Source organism: Pseudorasbora parva, chromosome 20 (assembly GCF_024679245.1).
Source record: "Pseudorasbora parva isolate DD20220531a chromosome 20, ASM2467924v1, whole genome shotgun sequence".
NCBI lineage: Eukaryota > Metazoa > Chordata > Actinopteri > Cypriniformes > Gobionidae > Pseudorasbora > Pseudorasbora parva.
In genome coordinates this window covers 12032522-12042521 of record NC_090191.1, presented here as the reverse complement: position 1 = coordinate 12042521, position 10000 = coordinate 12032522, and the positions used below count along the sequence as shown (strand labels likewise).

At 42.9% G+C, this 10000-nt stretch overlaps 3 non-coding genes across 3 annotated transcripts in view; 2 read left to right on the top strand and 1 right to left on the bottom strand.

Moving 5' to 3' along the window:
• The first annotated feature begins 9494 nt into the window (after nucleotides 1–9494).
• Nucleotides 9495–9566, top strand: trnaq-uug (transfer RNA glutamine (anticodon UUG)). Its single transcript has one exon. It is a non-coding gene; the product is annotated as a tRNA-Gln (tRNA).
• A 206-nt stretch (nucleotides 9567–9772) lies between these two features.
• trnaq-cug (transfer RNA glutamine (anticodon CUG)) lies at nucleotides 9773–9844 on the top strand. Its single transcript has one exon. It is a non-coding gene; the product is annotated as a tRNA-Gln (tRNA).
• A 115-nt stretch (nucleotides 9845–9959) lies between these two features.
• The window catches only part of trnaa-agc (transfer RNA alanine (anticodon AGC)), a 73-nt gene continuing 32 nt past the window's right edge, over nucleotides 9960–10000 (bottom strand). The window contains exon 1 of the tRNA in view: nucleotides 9960–10000. This exon is cut by the window's right edge and continues 32 nt beyond it. This is a non-coding gene — a tRNA (tRNA-Ala).

The window sequence follows — 10000 nt, the reverse complement described above, 5'->3', positions numbered from 1 at the left end:
CAATAGCATGCCGAGTTCAATCTTTCAAAAACCAATTAAATTGCGAACTCCATTTTTGCCCGTCCAATGAAATGGCAAGGTCCATTTTTCATACTCCAATCACCGCGCGTAGTCCATCTTTGAGCATTCCATCCAATCTCCGCGTTACGAACTCCATCTTTGCTTGTCCAATGAAATGGCGAGGTTCATTTTTCATACTCCAATCACCGCGCGTAGTCCATCTTTGAGCATTCCATCCAATCTCCGCGTTACGAACTCCATCTTTGCTTGTCCAATGAAATGGCGAGGTTCATTTTTCGTTACTCCATTCACCGCACGAGAGTCGATGAGCACATTCGATACGCTTTCGCTTGTTTATTCCGCTCAGGTATGCTAATCATATTTTCTTAATGAAATACTAGTGTAGCCTATGTCTTCCGTTTGTTTATTAGCTAAATTAAATTAAACGGGCATAAAATGTAACAGTTTACCCTCCTATTGTGTAACTTATGTTTCGGTCGAATTCGGTTCTTAGCCCAAGTGTAACATAACATTACGCATATTTTTCCTAATGAAATATTATTGTAGCCTATATCTTCCGTTTGTTTTTAAGCTAAATTAAATTAAACGGGCATTAAATGTAACAGTTTACCCTCCTATTGTGTATGTTTCGGTCGAATTCGGTTCTTAGCCCAAGTGTAACATAACATTACGCCAATTTGAGTTCAGGCACATACATGCCCATTTATCAGATGGACAAAGTTAAAATAGCACAATATGTTTAATATGAGTATTTGTTTAAGTCAGAATAATCCATACATTATTCATTTTTGTTGTTGTTGTTGTTTTACTCAAAAACCCAGATCAACAAAGCATACAGGCCATAAATAGAAGTTTCAAAACTTGTACTGTTGGTTACAAAAAATAAATCACAACATTAGGTGATTATATATGTATTATTATGTATTTATAATCTGCTATAATGTGGCAGTCATTTTGAACCAGAAACACAAAACTAGCTCAAATGAAATGAACACAAAAGGAGTAAAGGAAGTAAAAGATTAGTTTCCCCCTAAAACAAAATCTGTCATCATTTATTTTCCATCAAGCTGTTCCAAACCTGTATGAGTTATTTTGAAGAATGAAGACCGTTAATAATCCTCATTGACTTCCATAGTATTTTTTTGTTTTGTTTTTCCTACTATGGCAGTCAATAGGGACCGTCAACTGTCTGGTTACCAATGTGCTTCAAAAGAAACTCATACAGGTTTGGAACAACTTGAGGGAGAGTAAATTATGACATAATTTTAATTTTAGGGGGAACTATCCCTTTAATGCTATATTTCTGGGCTACAATGGCAGTTGGTATTCTATTCTATTAAATTCTTGTTCTATATTGTTTAGGCAACAACATGGCTTCAACTAAGTCACACAAAGGCATGAGCGATGCTGACTGGCTTGCGCGTCTGGAGAGTTTTGCCCGAACTGGAGTTTGGCCATCCAGGGAGGGAAATAGACCTTCTCCCCGACAAAAAAGATGGCATGAGTTATATCAGAAGGTAAATTATGCAGCTAGATTCATGAGCAAACTAATAAACTTGTGTGATAATACATTGTGCTATTTTTTTTATATGTATTAATAAGTAATTATTTACAATGTAAATACAATGTAGTATGGTTATAATTATGATGACATGGGTGTCTTGAAATAATGTGTACAACAGTGTCACAGCTATACTTTATATTTATGTTCATAGATAGAAAAGTGCCCTCTGCAAATGAGGGGGCAGACCACCCTTATGAAGGAAGCACAAAAGTGTATTTGTGGATTTCACAAGGTAACTCCAATTAGCCTAGTTCAAGTTGCATAAATAGATGTGTTTGCAATATCAATTTGTCTTTATGTCTAAAGTCATATTATGAATACTGTATAATATTATGTCCCTGGTTTATCTTATAAGCATGTATCACAGGTTCATCCACCAGTCACAGTGGAGGCATCACAGAGCACCCCTGCCCAAAGTACACCCTCCAGTGATGTGGCACGTCCTGCAAAGATGGCCAAACTGACATTGTCAATGGTAAGCAGACCTTACTGCAGACATTGAAATATCTCAAACTTTTCCTATAGTGTTACAGGTTTTGTTATCACTAACTATGACAAACCTTTTCAGTTTGAAAAGTCAAGGTTTGGAGGCTCACATGTGGCAGCAGCCAAACCTAATTTGAACATTCAGAGGAAAACATCTCAGGTTAATATGAAAGAATTAGTTAGACATCACTTTATCACTACATAATTTTGTTTAATAAAAAAACATTTTGCGATCCCCTTAATAGATTATTCATAATGTTTGACTCCACAGACCAGTTCAGCCGCAGCTTCATGCCCACCCTCTCATCCTTGTCCTCCTCCTCCTCCTTCTCCTCCATCCCCCAAACCCCATCGGCCTGTCATTCAGTCCTCCTCATCCTTCTTCCTTCCTCCAGCCCAGAGATCACAGCGGATCAAAGAAACAGCAACACCATCAACTAATTCTGAGTCTGCTGTTGTGAGGGGCCCAGTAAGATGTCATTCAAAATACAAACATGCCTTCATCATTTAATGCTCTCTTACGCCTGCTTCACACATACTCCGACTGCAGTTCATATGCAGTGCGTGCTGCAGTACGTATGCGATGCAGGAGCAGTGCCTGCTATTGTGCTTTCACATATGCCACGTTTGCAGTGCGCAACTTAACCGCAGTTGAGTACTACAAACACAGCATTTATTCATAATTTTTTATTTCAAATCCAAAAGTTGTTAATGACTATGGCTTGTCAGCATTGCAATTCTCTTTGTATACACTCTTTTATAGATGTCATGTTTAAACGCACAACATTTAAACGTTATATTAAATTAATTACTTTATATTTATATAGCCTAGAACTTTATATTTATATATTATATTGCTTACACAAGTGGCAAAACATAGGCTATAGCTTATATAATGACAAACATTTTAAATTAGAACTTACAATAGACAAAAAAAGTCGTCTCTCGTTATTTCTTTCATTTTTAAATCTTTAAAAAAAAAATTTTTTTACAAGAAATCCTGCAGGTCATAAAGAACTTTGTTTTTCCACCTCCAAGAAAGGACGAGTGCTCTCCATTATGTCTCTTTGTTTACCTAAATGCCAGGTAAGGGACATTTTCCTTGCTTTACCCGAGGCAAAAGGCCATGTGTTGACTTTGAAACAGAGTAGACTTTAAGTCCACCGCATCAATGCATGTTTATTTTAGTGCGAACAATGCACTGACCTTTAATTCAGCGCGTGCAGCAAAAAAATAGTGAACGCTCTAACCGGTTAACATGGGTACGGAAACAAATACGCACTGCAAACAGAGTATGTGTGAAACAGGCATTATTTAAGGCAGGTTAGGGCTACCCTAACCCTAGGCCTAGCCTAACCCTTATTTAAACCAGTGTTTTTGATAATATCAGCAGGTCTCATCTCAGCCAGAAGACCCTGCAGATCTCCCACTACTGTGGCCACAGACAATGCCACAGCAGGACCAGAAGTGGGTGTCGGAAGCACTTTTTAGGGTTAACGCAAAAGGAAAGCAGGAGCTGCGTGAAAACCTTCAGTTGTGGTATGACCCCCCACCACCAGCCCTGTTGTACCACCAAGCCCCAACACCTGATAGATTTTTTTCACAGCGACTCTTGCTCTGGATGCCGTATAGGCTATGGAAGGTACGACTCCAGTGTACTAACCCTGCCTGTGCCAGTTATCAGCTGTGTGGTGGTGGTCTGCACAGGAGGGTACGACAGGTGTTAGATATTGACAGATACTATAACCTGGTGACAGAGACCCTGATCTGTACCAGGTGTAGAACCAGCTACCTGTCCTGGAGTCATGCTGTGCTGCAGCAATTGGACCTGGCCCATCGATCTGAATTTAGAATCATTCTCACACGCAAGTAATTACTTTGCAGTCATATGTGCTCATATGCTACCTTTGATAAATATATACTACTATAATTAGATACTTGATAATAAGATACTTGAATGATTACTTTTTTCCAAGGTATGCCTGTGACATTCGAGTTATTCGTTTGTTGCGTGAGAGGGGCATGGGAAATGGCCCAGTGAGGATCATCGGCCAGCTGAAGGAGAACCACACTGAGGAGTGGTTACAACGTGTGTCTCGGTACACATCGATGTGTGTGGCCTTTTTGGATAATCCTGGCCTGCTTCCACTGCACTTTCAGGAGCCGCCACCACTTGTTCCAGTACCTAGCTACAAATGGCTTCTCACTGTTTACAGTCAGGACATCCTCAACAGGCTTGATCACATCAAGGCCAGCATTACATCCACATATGGATCGATTTTAAAAATGGACTCAACTAAGAAGGTCAGAGGAGCTGCTTTAATGACTGTACCGTTATCTATAATGTATTGTTAGACCAAAAGAGCTTTATTTGTAAATTTTACTCATTCAATGTATGTTGTATTATTTACTATGTTTATTGTTTCTTTCAGATCACGAAGAAGTTGAGTGGGCCTGCGAAAGGCACAGCACAGTGGCTTACCTCAGTTGGCAATGAGGTAGGTCAGGTGCTGATGAGTGTCCTGACTGCGAATGAAGGAGCTGGGTTAGACCTCATGGCTGCAGGACTCGTGGAGAGATACCAGAGAGCTGGTGTTGATCCTCCCACTATCTTATATGTGGACTGTGACTGTTGCAAGGAAGTGGGAGAGACTAAACTGAAGAGGAGGTTCAGTGGCTGGCCCAATATCATCATCCGCCTAGACATTTGGCATTTTATGCGGCGTCTGGCAGTAGGGTGCACAACTGATGCCCACCAGTTGTATCCTACTTTTATGTCTAGGTTGTCGTCATGTATTTTTGAGTGGGATGCAGGGGATCTCACTCTGCTGAGAAGGGCAAAGAAGGAGCAACTCACCCAACAGGGCTGGCCTGCAATGACGGAGGCAGAGATTGACCGTCATATAAGCAAAGATGAGCTGGCCCAACACTGCAGGAGAAGAACACGAGGAGAGGAAACAACTATGCGCCTCCTTGATATGCTCATCAGAGAGCTCATGGGTGGCAAGGGGAATGACGCCCTTGGTGTTCCTCTCCTTGACAGTGTAAGGATGCAGCACATCTGGCAAGTCCAGAGGCGGCACATTACCTGTATTCAGGACCCTCCAGATGTGCCCCTCTACACGGAAACTGGAACCATAAACAAGGGCGGGATTGTTCTAAAGACATATAGGTGTGCCAGAGGCTCCACTTCCCTGGAATCATTTCACTGCCACCTAAACAGATTTATTCCAGGTTTGTCATGACAGAATAGACCATATCTTGCCACTAATTCCTGTTTATTTATATACTTGCAGTAAACCAATTGCATTTTCTCTTTTGTAGTTTCTTAAAACAATGTTTGGCTTTCTATTTCTTATTCTAGGGAATAGCGCAAACAGCCTGAACTTCCAGATTTACCTCCTGGAAGGTTTGTTACGCTGGAATCAGGACCGGGCTGCAGCTGCTGTTGCAGGTGGAGGTGGAGGTTCAACCCTGCGTACTTACACAGGGGAGCTGGTTTACTCTGTCAACGAGAACTACAATAAGTTGTATGGCAGGAAATTGGTCACTAGCTTCACTCCACCTGCAGTTTACACAGGTAAACATATTTTGATCAATGCAGTTCACTAGGTAGCATGTTTTTGTTAAAACTGCAAGTGATTTTGGTCAATAATGTCATTTTGACAGATCAGAGAAAAATTATACTATCAGAATTTTTGCATACTGGACTCTTTGTTGTAGGTTTCAGGGAAAATAAATGACATACTAGAATATAGAGTAATTCTGTCTTTTTACAATGTCCTCTGAGTTACATATTTTTTGTTTATGCAAAAGCTGAATATTTATTTAAAAATATTTACTACATTTCAGAATAAACCTTTCTGATTCATTTCCTTTAAAATGTTTTCTGTTACAAATATTTCCTCAGGGGAGCTTATTGGAGTGCAGTACTTGTTGAGGCAGAATAGTCAGCCCCTGGAGGACATGTGCCCTACCTCTGATAGGACCTCTCAGTTGCTGGAGGAGATAAATGTGGAGGAGCAAGTGGAAGAGGATGAGGGTTTCATTGATTTGTTGGGAGAGGAAGCCACAGTGGCAAATCTTGTGGCATCAGATGACTTGTTCCTTTCAAGTCCACCAGTTCTACCCACTGCACCTCTGCCCTGTGTCCAAGCTCCACCCGCTGCACCTCTGCCCTGTGTCCAAGCTCCACTCGCTGCCCCTCTGCCCTGTGTCCAAGCTCCACCCACTGCACCTCTGCCCTATGTCCAAGCTCCACCCGCTGCACCTCTGCCCTATGTCCAAGCTCCACCCGCTGCACCTCTGCCCTATGTCCAAGCTCCACCCGCTGCACCTCTGCCCTATGTCCAAGCTCCACCCGCTGCACCTCTGCCCTATGTCCAAGCTCCACCCGCTGCACCTCTGCCCTATGTCCAAGCTCCACCCGCTGCACCTCTGCCCTATGTCCAAGCTCCACCCACTGCACCTCTGCCCTTGGTCCAAGCTTCACCTGCTGCACTTCTGCCCTATGTCCAAGCTCCACCCACTGCACCTCTGCCCTTGGTACAAGCTCCACCCGCTGCACCTCTGCCCTTGGTCCAAGATTCACCTGCTGCACTTCTGCCCTATGTCCAAGCTCCACCCACTGCACCTCTGCCCTTGGTACAAGCTCCACCCGCTGCACCTCTGCCCTTGGTCCAAGCCTCACCTGCTGCACTTCTGCCCTATGTCCAAGCTCCACCCACTGCACCTCTGCCCTGTGTCCAAGCTCCACCCACTGCACCTCTGCCCTGTGTCCAAGCTCCACCCGCTGCACCTCTGCCCTGTGTCCAAGCTCCACCCGCTGCACCTCTGCCCTGTGTCCAAGCTCCACCCGCTGCACCTCTGCCCTGTGTCCAGACTCCACCCGCTGCACCTCTGCCCTGTGTCCAAGCTCCACCCGCTGCCCCTCTGCCCTGTGTCCAAGCTCCTCCCGCTGCACCTCTGCCCTTGGTCCAAGCTTCACCTGCTGCACTTCTGCCCTATGTCCCAGCTCCACCCGCTGCACCTCTGCCCTGTGTCCAGACTCCATCAGCTGCACCTCTGCCCTCAGCAATGGTAAAATTTCCTTTTCTAGACAAATTGTTACTCATTTAGTCATTCACCCTCAAGCAGCAAATTCACAAACTCACAAATTTCACAAAGCATGTAATTACCTAACCAACAGTTATATTTTTTTAGGCTGTTGACGAGCACTGTATTCCTGGAATGGACCGGGTGGATGAGTTGGCGGAGTATCTGGTAGAGCTGCGCACACAGACGGGCCTCACACTTACTAACCAACAAGCTGCGATCATTGTGGGTTTGTGGCAGAACCTGGACCAATTTGATAAAGACAAGGTCATGTATGCTGCTCGTTATCAAGACAGGCTGCTTACAGGACGTTTTAGGTCCCCTAAAAAGAAAGCTGTCTTCACTCCTGGCGTCGAAAGCACAAAGAGGTGTGTTTTGGGTTCTAGCGGTTCTCCAGCACAGTGGCCTAAGTGCTGTCGCCTTGTTGAATTAATCTTCATAAGGCTATGTAACATCCACCGAAGCCCCAAAAAACAGCGGACAGAATCTCTGTCCAGATGGGATCTCATTCTTCGAGATTATAGAAAAATTCGGCAGCTAATCTTGAGCAATGGAACTGTAATGAGCGAAACAACCCTTCAGCTAGTGGAGGTTAACCAAAGGACCCTTACAACGTGGCACAATGAACGTTTAAAGGGTCAGGAGGTCTCAGTGCTGTTGCAAGGGTTGAAGCTTCCAGAGGCACGTCCAGTGGCATTGGATGCTCTGCCTCCAGCACGAGTGCAGCCTGTTGTGCCTCCACAATATAGCCACCAGCTGCATCACTACCAGATGCCACCAGACACAGCTGGACAGGCAAAGACGAAGTTCAGGAAAATCCAGCCCTCATCAACCTGCACATCTGCCACACCAACTGCCACGTTCCACCAGCCAAGGACAATTTTTCCAAAGCCGACAGCAACACACCCATTGTTTCCTGACACACCCACTGCCCCTGTTGGGTCTCAGATGCTACTGTTGCCCTGCCCAGCCCCATGTTCAGCCATTAACCCTGGAGCAATTTCCTCTGACCCACCTGCAAAAGACACAGCCACCCCAACCAAGCGGTCATACAATCGCTCTGTAAAATCAAATACGTGCAGAAAGTGTGGCCAATTTCGCACACAAGAAACTGGCCATAGCCAGTACAAAGGCAAAATATTTTGCCCAAATAAAGAAACAGTCACTAAGCAGCAGTGGTTACAGAATATGAGAAAATAACACACTTGTTTCTGTGATACATTCTGTTCTTTATCTTCCAGCCATATTTAATGCTAAAGTATTATACTGTGCACTTGTTTTTAAATTGTATGATTATTATTATTATTATTATTAAAGTTTTATGTGTAGAGGAAACAATATTAAGTATGTGTATATGTGAGTATGTATAACGATATGTATACACTATAATATATAAATATATAATAACTATTTAACATATTATATACTATTATAAAAAACTATTATATATTTTTATTTATATATGCAAGTATAGTACATATACCTATATATTTTTATATACCTATATATTTAATTAACAATAGCCTATTTTTTTGTTGTTTATAAAATTATTTTGCTATTATATATTTTTATTTATATATGCAAGTACAGTACATATAAACGTCTTTTTATATACCTATATATTTAATTAACAATAGCCTATTATTTTGTTGTTCCATGCTGTGAATTCAGTACTTTTCCAGATTTTTGTAAATATGTATATAGTAAATAAATCTAGTTCTCCAAGAAGACTGGTGGTTTGTGTTTATTTGTTTTATTGCATGTAATGACAATCAGTGTCAAGTAACAGGGGGTTAGATGCAGTAATAAGGTGGTTATTTTGTTCCTACTGACATGGGAAATGATTAATGTAGCATTAATAAATGAATTTGGACAAATTACCATCTTAGTATTATGGATAAAATGTTATAATGAATTACAACGGAGAAATCTAACTTAGAAACAAACCTATTGATAAAATCAATATACGCATTACATTCAAAATCAAACTTGGAAACGAAAATTGATAGAATCAAATACACGCATTAAATCGTGACGGAGGCTGGATTCGAACCTATGACTTCCTGAATTTCTTCCCTTTTTTCTTCCCCTTTCTCCCCCTTCTTCCCCTTCTTATACGGACTATTCTTCCCCAGCTTTGGCGGAGTTGGGAGAGCGTTAGACTGAAGATCTAAAGGTCCCTGGTTCGATCCCGGGTTTCGGCAGAGGAACAGTGACTGTGTGCTTTTGGTCGAGGGGCTGCAGTATCCAAACGCCACCTGCTTTCTACTTGGATCCACCTAGCCTCATCACTATCTGCCTCTCAAATGGCCACAAGTCAGGACATGGCGGTTCCATGGTGTAATGGTTAGCACTCTGGACTTTGAATCCAGTGATCCGAGTTCAAATCTCGGTGGAACCTTAGCAACATTTTTGTGGCTGGGTGGGGGCAAACTGAAGCGTCTCGCAACTGCTGTCGTACCTGTGAAATTGGCTGTCTGGAACCGATTCGGAATTGGCAAAACATGGGCTCAAAAAGCAAAGCCTTCGCTGGCTCGTTGGTATTGCGCTTCTAGGCTGATTGACTTAACTCTATGCTGCTCTGTGAGAAAAGCCAGCCAACGCCAAGGTTCCATGGTGTAATGGTTAGCACTCTGGACTCTGAATCCAGCGATCCGAGTTCAAATCTCGGTGGGACCTGCTTTTGCCAGGAATGTGCGCAGGAGCCCATCCAAGAAAAAAACTTTTACACAGCAGTCATCCTCAAAAGCACGTCTCGGGAGTTCCCCTTGAAGTAAAAGGCCAAGTGGCCACCTGGAGAATGCGGGCATCGATCCCGCTACCTCTCGCATGCTA